Raw genomic sequence first — 11500 nt, 5'->3', positions numbered from 1 at the left:
AATGATGGAGGGAGAAGGAAGACAGAGAGATGTAATGATGTAATGATGGAGGGAGGAGGAAGACAGAGAGATGTAATGATGGAGGGAGGAGGAAGACAGAGAGATGTAATGATGTAATGATGGAGGGAGTAGGAAGACAGAGAGATGTAATGATGTAATGATGGAGGGAGGAGGAAGACAGAGAGATGTAATGATGTAATGATGGAGGGAGAAGGAAGACAGAGAGATGTAATGATGTAATGATGGAGGGAGGAGGAAGACAGAGAGATGTAATGATGGAGGGAGGAGGAAGACAGAGAGATGTAATGATGTAATGATGGATGGAGAAGGAAGACAGAGAGATGTAATGATGTAATGATGGAGGGAGGAGGAAGACAGAGAGATGTAATGATGGAGGGAGGAGGAAGACAGAGAGATGTAATGATGGAGGGAGGAGAAAGACAGAGAGATGTAATGATGGAATGATGGAGGAGGAGGAAGACAGAGAGATGTAATGATGGAGGGAGGAGGAAGACAGAGAGATGTAATGATGGAGGGAGGAGGAAGACAGAGAGATGTAATGATGGAGGGAGGAAGAAGACAGAGATGTAATGATGGAGAAGGAAGACAGAGAGATGTAATGATGTAATGATGGAGGGAGGAGGAAGACACAGAGATGTAATGATGTCATGATGGAGGGAGTAGGAAGACAGAAAGATGTAATGATGGAGGGAGGAGGAAGACAGAGAGATGTAATGATGTAATGATGAAGGGAGGAGGAAGACAGAGAGATGTAATGATGTAATGATGGAGGGAGGAGGAAGACAGAGAGATGTCATGATGTAATGATCGAGGGAGGAGGAAGACAGAGAGATGTAATGATGTAATGATGGAGGGAGGAGGAAGACAGAGAGATGTAATGATGTAATGATGGCGGGAGAAGGAAGACAGAGAGATGTAATGATGTAATGATGGAGGGAGAAGGAAGACAGATAGATGTAATGATGGAGGAGGAGGAAGACAGAGAGATGTAATGATGTAATTATGGAGGGAGTAGGACGACAGAGAGATATAATGAAGTAGGGAGGAAGAAGACAGAGTGATGTAACGATGTAATGATGGACGGAGTAGGAAGACAGAAAGATGTAATGATGGAGGGAGGAGGAAGACAGAGAGATGTAATGATGTAATGATGGAGGGAGAAGGAAGACAGATAGATGTAATGATGGAGGGAGGAGGAAGACAGAGAGATGTAAGGATGTAATTATGGAGGGAGTAGGACGACAGAGAGATATAATGAAGTAGGGAGGAGGAAGACAGAGTGATGTAACGATGTAATGATGGAGGGAGTAGGAAGACAGAGAGATGTAATGATGTAATGATGGAGGGAGGAGGAAGACAGAGAGATGTAATGATGGAGGGAGAAGGAAGACAGAGTTATGTAATGATGGAGGGAGTAGGAAGACAGAGTGATGTAATGATGGAGGAGAATGAAGACAGAGAGATGTAATGATGTAATGATGGAGGGAAAAGGAAGACAGAGAGATGTAATGATGGAGGGAGTAGGAAGACAGTGATGTAATGATGGAGGGAGAAGGAAGACAGAGAGATGTAATGATGTAATGATGGAGGGAGTAGGAAGACAGAGAGATGTAATGATGTAATGATGGAGGGAGGAGGAAGACAGAGAGATGTAATGATGTAATGATGGAGGGAGAAGGAAGACAGAGAGATGTAATGATGTAATGATGGAGGGAGGAGGAAGACAGAGAGATGTAATGATGGAGGGAGGAGGAAGACAGAGAGATGTAATGATGTAATGATGGAGGGAGAAGGAAGACAGAGAGATGTAATGATGTAATGATGGAGGGAGGAGGAAGACAGAGATGTAATGATGGAGGGAGGAGGAAGACAGAGAGATGTAATGATGGAGGGAGGAGGAAGACAGAGAGATGTAATGATGGAATGATGGAGGGAGGAGGAAGACAGAGAGATGTAATGATGGAGGGAGGAGGAAGACAGAGAGATGTAATGATGGAGGGAGGAGGAAGACAGAGAGATGTAATGATGTAATGATGGCGGGAGGAGGAAGACAGAGAGATGTAATGATGTAATGATGGAGGGAGAAGGAAGACAGATAGATGTAATGATGGAGGGAGGAGGAAGACAGAGAGATGTAATGATGTAATTATGGAGGGAGTAGGACGATAGAGAGATATAATGAAGTAGGGAGGAGGAAGACAGAGTGATGTAACGATGTAATGATGGACGGAGTAGGAAGACAGAAAGATGTAATGATGGAGGGAGGAGGAAGACAGAGAGATGTAATGATGTAATGATGGAGGGAGAAGGAAGACAGATAGATGTAATGATGGAGGGAGTAGGAAGACAGAGAGATGTAATGATGTAATTATGGAGGGAGTAGGAAGACAGAGAGATGTAATGATGTAATGATGGAGGGAAAAGGAAGACAGAGAGATGTAATGATGGAGGGAGTAGGAAGACAGTGATGTAATGATGGAGGGAGTAGGAAGACAGAGTGATGTAATGATGGAGGGAGAAGGAAGACAGAGTGATGTAATGATGGAGAAGGAAGACAGAGAGATGTAATGATGTAATGATGGAGGGAGGAGGAAGACACAGAGATGTAATGATGTCATGATGGAGGGAGTAGGAAGACAGAAAGATGTAATGATGGAGGGAGGAGGAAGACAGAGAGATGTAATGATGTAATGATGGAGGGAGGAGGAAGACAGAGAGATGTAATGATGTAATGATGGAGGGAGGAGGAAGACAGAGAGATGTCATGATGTAATGATCGAGGGAGGAGGAAGACAGAGAGATGTAATGATGTAATGATGGAGGGAGGAGGAAGACAGAGAGATGTAATGATGTAATGATGGCGGGAGAAGGAAGACAGAGAGATGTAATGATGTAATGATGGAGGGAGAAGGAAGACAGATAGATGTAATGATGGAGGGAGGAGGAAGACAGAGAGATGTAATGATGTAATTATGGAGGGAGTAGGACGACAGAGAGATATAATGAAGTAGGGAGGAAGAAGACAGAGTGATGTAACGATGTAATGATGGACGGAGTAGGAAGACAGAAAGATGTAATGATGGAGGGAGGAGGAAGACAGAGAGATGTAATGATGTAATGATGGAGGGAGAAGGAAGACAGATAGATGTAATGATGGAGGGAGGAGGAAGACAGAGAGATGTAAGGATGTAATTATGGAGGGAGTAGGACGACAGAGAGATATAATGAAGTAGGGAGGAGGAAGACAGAGTGATGTAACGATGTAATGATGGACGGAGGAGGAAGACAGAGAGATGTAATGATGTAATGATGGAGGGAAAAGGAAGACAGAGAGATGTAATGATGGAGGGAGAAGGAAGACAGAGTGATGTAATGATGGAGGGAGTAGGAAGACAGAGTGATGTAATGATGGAGGGAGAATGAAGACAGAGAGATGTAATGATGTAATGATGGAGGGAAAGGAAGACAGAGAGATGTAATGATGGAGGGAGTAGGAAGACAGTGATGTAATGATGGAGGGAGAAGGAAGACAGAGAGATGTAATGATGTAATGATGGAGGGAGTAGGAAGACAGAGATGTAATGATGTAATGATGGAGGGAGGAGGAAGACAGAGAGATGTAATGATGTAATGATGGAGGGAGAAGGAAGACAGAGAGATGTAATGATGTAATGATGGAGGGAGGAGGAAGACAGAGAGATGTAATGATGGAGGGAGGAGGAAGACAGAGAGATGTAATGATGTAATGATGGAGGGAGAAGGAAGACAGAGAGATGTAATGATGTAATGATGGAGGGAGGAGGAAGACAGAGAGATGTAATGATGGAGGGAGGAGGAAGACAGAGAGATGTAATGATGGAGGGAGGAGAAAGACAGAGAGATGTAATGATGGAATGATGGAGGGAGGAGGAAGACAGAGAGATGTAATGATGGAGGGAGGAGGAAGACAGAGAGATGTAATGATGGAGGGAGGAGGAAGACAGAGAGATGTAATGATGTAATGATGGAGGGAGAAGGAAGACAGAGAGATGTAATGATGTAATGATGGAGGGAGAAGGAAGACAGATAGATGTAATGATGGAGGGAGGAGGAAGACAGAGAGATGTAATGATGTAATTATGGAGGGAGTAGGACGACAGAGAGATATAATGAAGTAGGGAGGAGGAAGACAGAGTGATGTAACGATGTAATGATGGACGGAGTAGGAAGACAGAAAGATGTAATGATGGAGGGAGGAGGAAGACAGAGAGATGTAATGATGTAATGATGGAGGGAGAAGGAAGACAGATAGATGTAATGATGGAGGGAGTAGGAAGACAGAGAGATGTAATGATGTAATTATGGAGGGAGTAGGAAGACAGAGAGATGTAATGATGTAATGATGGAGGGAAAAGGAAGACAGAGAGATGTAATGATGGAGGGAGTAGGAAGACAGTGATGTAATGATGGAGGGAGTAGGAAGACAGAGTGATGTAATGATGGAGGGAGAAGGAAGACAGAGTGATGTAATGATGGAGGGATTAGGAAGACAGAGTGATGTAATGATGGAGGGAGAATGAAGACAGAGAGATGTAATGATGTAATGATGGAGGGAAAAGGAAGACAGAGAGATGTAATGATGGAGGGAGTAGGAAGACAGTGATGTAATGATGGAGGGAGTAGGAAGACAGAGTGATGTAATGATGGAGGGAGAAGGAAGACAGAGAAATGTAATGATGTAATGATGGAGGGAGCAGGAAGACAGAGAGATGTAATTATGTAATGATGGAGGGAGTAGGAAGACAGAGAGATGTAATGATGTAATGATGTAGGGAAAAGGAAGACAGACAGATGTAATGATGGAGGGAGTAGGAAGACAGAGTGATGCAATGATGGAGAGAGAAGGAAGACAGAGAGATGTAATGATGTAATGATGGAGGGAGTAGGAAGACAGAGAGATGCAATGATGGAGGGAGAAGGAAGACAGAGTGATGTAATGATGGAGGGAGAAGGAAGACAGAGAGATGTAATGATGGAGGGAGAAGGAAGACAGAGAGATGTAATGATGTAATGATGGAGGGAGAAGGAAGACAGAGAGATGTAATGATGGAGGGAGTAGGAAGACAGAGTGATGCAATGATGGAGGGAGAAGGAAGACAGAGTGATGTAATGATGGAGGGAGAAGGAAGACAGAGAGATGTAATGATGTAATGATGGAGGGAGTAGGAAGACAGAGAGATGTAATGATGGAGGGAGGAGGAAGACAGAGTGATGCAATGATGGAGGGAGAAGGAAGACAGAGTGATGTAATGATGGAGCGAGAAGGAAGACAGAGAGATGTAATGATGTAATGATGGAGGGAGTAGGAAGACAGAGAGATGTAATGATGGAGGGAGGAGGAAGACAGAGAGATGTAATGATGTAATGATGGAGGGAGTAGGAAGACAGAGAGATGTAATGATGGAGGGAGGAGGAAGACAGAGAGATGTAATGATGTAATGATGGAGGGAGGAGGAAGACAGAAAGATTTAATTATGTAGGGAGGAGGAAGACAGAGTGATGTAATGATGTAATGATGGAGGGAGTAGGAAGACAGAGAGATGTAATGGTGGAGGGAGTAGGAAGACAGAGAGATGTAATGATGTAATGATGGAGGGAGGAGGAAGACAGAGAAATGTAATGATGTAGTGATGGAGGGAGAAGGAAGACAGAGAGATGTAATGATGGAGGGAGTAGGAAGACAGTGATGTAATGATGGAGGGAGTAGGAAGACAGAGTGATGTAATGATGGAGGGAGAAGGAAGACAGAGTGATGTAATGATGGAGGGATTAGGAAGACAGAGTGATGTAATGATGGAGGGAGAACGAAGACAGAGAGATGTAATGATGTAATGATGGAGGGAAAAGGAAGACAGAGAGATGTAATGATGGAGGGAGTAGGAAGACAGTGATGTAATGATGGAGGGAGTAGGAAGACAGAGTGATGTAATGATGGAGGGAGAAGGAAGACAGAGAAATGTAATGATGTAATGATGTAGGGAAAAGGAAGACAGAGAGAGATGATGATGGAAGTAGGAAGAGAGTGATGCAATGATGGAGGAGAAGGAAGACAGAGAGATGTAATGATGTAATGATGGAGGGAGTAGGAAGACAGAGAGATGTAATGATGGAGGGAGGAGGAAGACAGAGAGATGTAATGATGTAATGATGGAGGGAGTAGGAAGACAGAGAGATGCAATGATGGAGGGAGAAGGAAGACAGAGTGATGTAATGATGGAGGGAGAAGGAAGACAGAGAGATGTAATGATGGAGGGAGTAGGAAGACAGAGTGATGCAATGATAGAGTGATGTAATGATGGAGGGAGAAGGAAGACAGAGAGATGTAATGATGTAATGATGGAGGGAGTAGGAAGACAGAGAGATGTAATGATGGAGGGAGGAGGAAGACAGAGTGATGCAATGATGGAGGGAGAAGGAAGACAGAGTGATGTAATGATGGAGGGAGAAGGAAGACAGAGAGATGTAATGATGTAATGATGGAGGGAGTAGGAAGACAGAGAGATGTAATGATGGAGGGAGGAGGAAGACAGAGAGATGTAATGATGTAATGATGGAGGGAGTAGGAAGACAGAGAGATGTAATGATGGAGGGAGGAGGAAGACAGAGAGATGTAATGATGTAATGATGGAGGGAGGAGGAAGACAGAAAGATTTAATTATGTAGGGAGGAGGAAGACAGAGTGATGTAATGATGTAATGATGGAGGGAGTAGGAAGACAGAGAGATGTAATGGTGGAGGGAGTAGGAAGACAGAGAGATGTAATGATGTAATGATGGAGGGAGGAGGAAGACAGAGAAATGTAATGATGTAGTGATGGAGGGAGAAGGAAGACAGAGAGATGTAATGATGGAGGGAGGAGGAAGACAGAGAGATGTAATGATGTAATGATGGAGGGGTAGGAAGGCAGAGAGATGTAATGATGTAATGATGGAGGGAGGAGGAAGACAGAGAGATGTAATGATGTAATGATGGAGGGAGAAGGAAGACAGATAGATGTAATGATGGAGGGAGGAGGAAGACAGAGAGATGTAATGATGTAATTATGGAGGGAGTAGGACGACAGAGAGATATAATGAAGTAGGGAGGAGGAAGACAGAGTGACGTAACGATGTAATGATGGACGGAGTAGGAAGACAGAGAGATGTAATGATGTAATGATGGAGGGAAAAGGAAGACAGAGAGATGTAATGATGGAGGGAGAAGGAAGACAGAGTGATGTAATGATGGAGGGAGTAGGAAGACAGAGTGATGTAATGATGGAGGGAGAATGAAGACAGAGAGATGTAATGATGTAATGATGGAGGGAAAAGGAAGACAGAGAGATGTAATGATGGAGGGAGTAGGAAGACAGTGATGTAATGATGGAGGGAGTAGGAAGACAGAGTGATGTAATGATGGAGGGAGAAGGAAGACAGAGAGATGTAATGATGTAATGATGGAGGGAGCAGGAAGACAGAGATGTAATTATGTAATGATGGAGGGAGTAGGAATACAGAGAGATGTAATCATGTAATGATGTAGGGAAAAGGAAGACAGAGAGATGTAATGATGGAGGGAGTAGGAAGACAGAGTGATGTAATGATGGAGGGAGAAGGAAGACAGAGATGTAATGATGTAATGATGGAGGGAGTAGGAAGACAGAGAGATGTAATGATGTAATGATGGAGGGAGAAGGAAGACAGAGAGATATAATAATGGAGGGAGGAGGAAGACAGAGAGATGTAATGATGGAGGTAGGATGAAGACAGAGAGATGTAATTATGTAATGATGGAGGGAGAAGGAAGACAGAGAGATGTAATGATTGAGGAGGAGGAAGACAGAGAGATGTAATGATGGACGGAGAAGGGAGACAGAGGGATGTAATGATGTAATGATGGAGGGAGGAGGAAGACAGAGAGATGTAATGATTTAATGATGGAGGGAGGAGGAAGACAGAGAGATGCAATGATGGAGGGAGAAGGAAGACAGAGTGATGTAATGATGGAGGGAGAAGGAAGACAGAGAGATGTAATGATGGAGGGAGAAGGAAGACAGAGAGATGTAATGATGTAATGATGGAGGGAGAAGGAAGACAGAGAGATGTAATGATGGAGGGAGTAGGAAGACAGAGTGATGCAATGATGGAGGGAGAAGGAAGACAGATGATGTAATGATGGAGGGAGAAGGAAGACAGAGGGATGTAATGATGTAATGATGGAGGGAGCAATGATGGAGGGAGAAGGAAGACAGAGAGATGTAATGATGGAGGGAGAAGGAAGACAGAGATGTAATGATGGAGGGAGAAGGAAGACAGAGAGATGTAATGATGTAATGATGGAGGGAGAAGGAAGACAGAGAGATGTAATGATGTAGTGATGGAGGAGAAGGAAGACAGACAGAGAGATGTAATGATGTAATGATGGAGGAGTAGGAAGACAGAGAGATGTAATGATGGAGGGAGGAGGAAGACAGAGTGATGCAATGATGGAGGGAGGAGGAAGTCAGAGATGTAATGATGGAGGGAGGAGGAAGACAGAGAGATGTAATGATGTAATGATGGAGGGAGTAGGAAGACAGAGAGATGTAATGATGGAGGGAGGAGGAAGACAGAGAGATGTAATGATGTAATGATGGAGGGAGTAGGAAGACAGAGAGATGTAATGATGGAGGGAGGAGGAAGACAGAGAGATGTAAGATGTAATGATGGAGGGAGGAGGAAGACAGAAAGATTTAATGATGTAGGAGGAGGAAGACAGAGTGATGATGATGTAATGATGGGGAGTAGGAAGACAGAGAGATGTAATGGTAATGGAGGGAGGAGGAAGACAGAGAGATGTAATGATGTAATGATGGAGGGAGGAGGAAGACAGAGAAATGTAATGATGTAATGATGGAGGGAGAAGGAAGACAGAGATGATGTAATGATGGTAATGGGAGGAGGAAGACAGAGTGATGTAATGTAATGATGTAATGATGGAGGGAAAAGGAAGACAGAGAGATGTAATGATGGAGGGAGTAGGAAGACAGTGATGTAATGATGGAGGGAGAAGGAAGACAGAGAGATGTAATGATGTAATGATGGAGGGAGTAGGAAGACAGAGAGATGTAATGATGGAGGGAGGAGGAAGACAGAGAGATGTAATGATGTAATGATGGAGGGAGTAGGAAGACAGAGAGATGTAATGATGGATGGAGGGAGGAAGACAGAGAGATGATAAGAGATGTAATGATGGAGGGAGTAGGAAGACAGAGATGTAATGATGTAATGATGGAGGGAGAAGGAAGACAGAGAGAGTAATGATGTAATGATGGAGGGAGTAGGAAGACAGAGAGATGTAATGATGGAGGGAGGAGGAAGACAGAGTGATGCAATGATGGAGGGAGAAGGAAGACAGATGATGTAATGATGGAGGGAGTAGGAAGACAGAGAGATGTAATGATGTAATGATGGAGGGAGTAGGAAGACAGAGAGATGTAATGATGGAGGGAGTAGGAAGACAGAGAGATGTAATGATGTAATGATGGAGGGAGTAGGAAGACAGAGAGATGTAATGATGGAGGGAGGAGGAAGACAGAGAGATGTAATGATGTAATGATGGAGGGAGTAGGAAGACAGAGAGATGTAATGATGGAGGGAGGAGGAAGACAGAGATGATGATAATGATGTAATGATGGAGGGAGAAGGAAGACAGAGTAATGATGTAATGATGGAGGGAGAAGGAAGACAGAGAGATGTAATGATGTAATGATGGAGGAGGAGGAAGACAGAGAGATGTAATGATGGAGGGAGAAGGAAGACAGAGAGATGTAATGATGTAATGATGGAGGGAGAAGGAAGACAGAGAGATGTAATGATGGAGGGAGGAGGAAGACAGAGAGATGTAATGATGTAATGATGGAGGGAGAAGGAAGACAGAGAGATGTAATGATGTAATGATGGAGGGAGTAGGAAGACAGAGAGATGTAATGATGGAGGGAGGAGGAAGACAGAGAGATGTAATGATGTAATGATGGAGGGAGGAGGAAGACAGAGAGATGTAATGATGTAATGATGGAGGGAGGAGGAAGACAGAAAGATGTAATAATGGAGGGAGGAGGAAGACAGAGAGATGTAATGATGTAATGATGGAGGGAGTAGGAAGACAGAGAGATGTAATGGTGGAGGGAGTAGGAAGACAGAGATGTAAGATGTAATGATGGAGGGAGGAGGAAGACAGAGAGATGTAATGATGTAATGATGGAGGGAGAAGGAAGACAGAGAGATGTAATGATGGAGGGAGAGGAAGACAGAGATGTAATGATGGAGGGAGGAGGAAGACAGAGTGATGTAATGATGGAGGGAGAAGGAGACAGAATGATGTAATGATGTAAAGACAGAGTGAGTAATGATGGAGGGAGAAGACAGAGAGATGTAATGATGTAATGATGGAGGGAGAAGGAAGACAGAGAGATGTAATGATGTAATGATGGATGGAGGGAGAAGGAAGACAGAGAGATGTAATGATGTAATGATGGAGGAGTAGGAAGACAGACATGAGATGTAATGATGTAATGATGGAGGGAGTAGGAAGACAGAGAGATGTAATGATGGAGGGAGAAGGAAGACAGAGTGATGTAATGATGGAGGGAGAAGGAAGACAGAGAGATGTAATGATGGAGGGAGTAGGAAGACAGAGTGATGCAATGATGGAGGGAGAAGGAAGACAGAGAGATGTAATGATGGAGGGAGAAGGAAGTAAGAGATGTAATGATGGATGGAGAGTAGGAAGACAGAGAGATGTAATGATGGAGGGAGGAGGAAGACAGAGTGATGCAAATAATGATGGAGGGAGAAGGAAGACAGAGTGATGTAATGATGGAGGGAGAAGGAAGACAGAGAGATGTAATGATGTAATGATGGAGGGAGTAGGAAGACAGAGAGATGTAATGATGGAGGGAGGAGGAAGACAGATGTAATGATGTAATGATGAGTAGGAAGACAGAGAGATGTAATGATGGAGGAGGAGGAAGACAGAGAGATGTAATGATGTAATGATGGAGGGAGGAGGAAGAGATGTAATGATGTAATGATGGAGGGATGTAGGAAGACAGAGAGATGTAATGGTGGAGGGAGTAGGAAGACAGAGAGATGTAATGATGTAATGATGGAGGGAGGAGGAAGACAGAGAAATGTAATGATGTAGTGATGGAGGGAGAAGGAAGACAGAGAGATGTAATGATGGAGGGAGGAGGAAGACAGAGAGATGTAATGATGTAATGATGGAGGGGGTAGGAAGGCAGAGAGATGTAATGATGTAATGATGGAGGGAGGAGGAAGACAGAGAGATGTAATGATGTAATGATGGAGGGAGAAGGAAGACAGATAGATGAGATGGAGGGAGGAGGAAGACAGAGTAATGATGTAATGGAGGGAGTGGAGAGGATATAATGAAGTAGGGAGGAGGAAGACAGAGACGTAAC

The sequence above is a fragment of the Oncorhynchus masou genome, chromosome 5 (assembly GCF_036934945.1).
Source record: "Oncorhynchus masou masou isolate Uvic2021 chromosome 5, UVic_Omas_1.1, whole genome shotgun sequence".
NCBI lineage: Eukaryota > Metazoa > Chordata > Actinopteri > Salmoniformes > Salmonidae > Oncorhynchus > Oncorhynchus masou.
Note: the sequence above shows the minus strand (reverse complement) of the source record.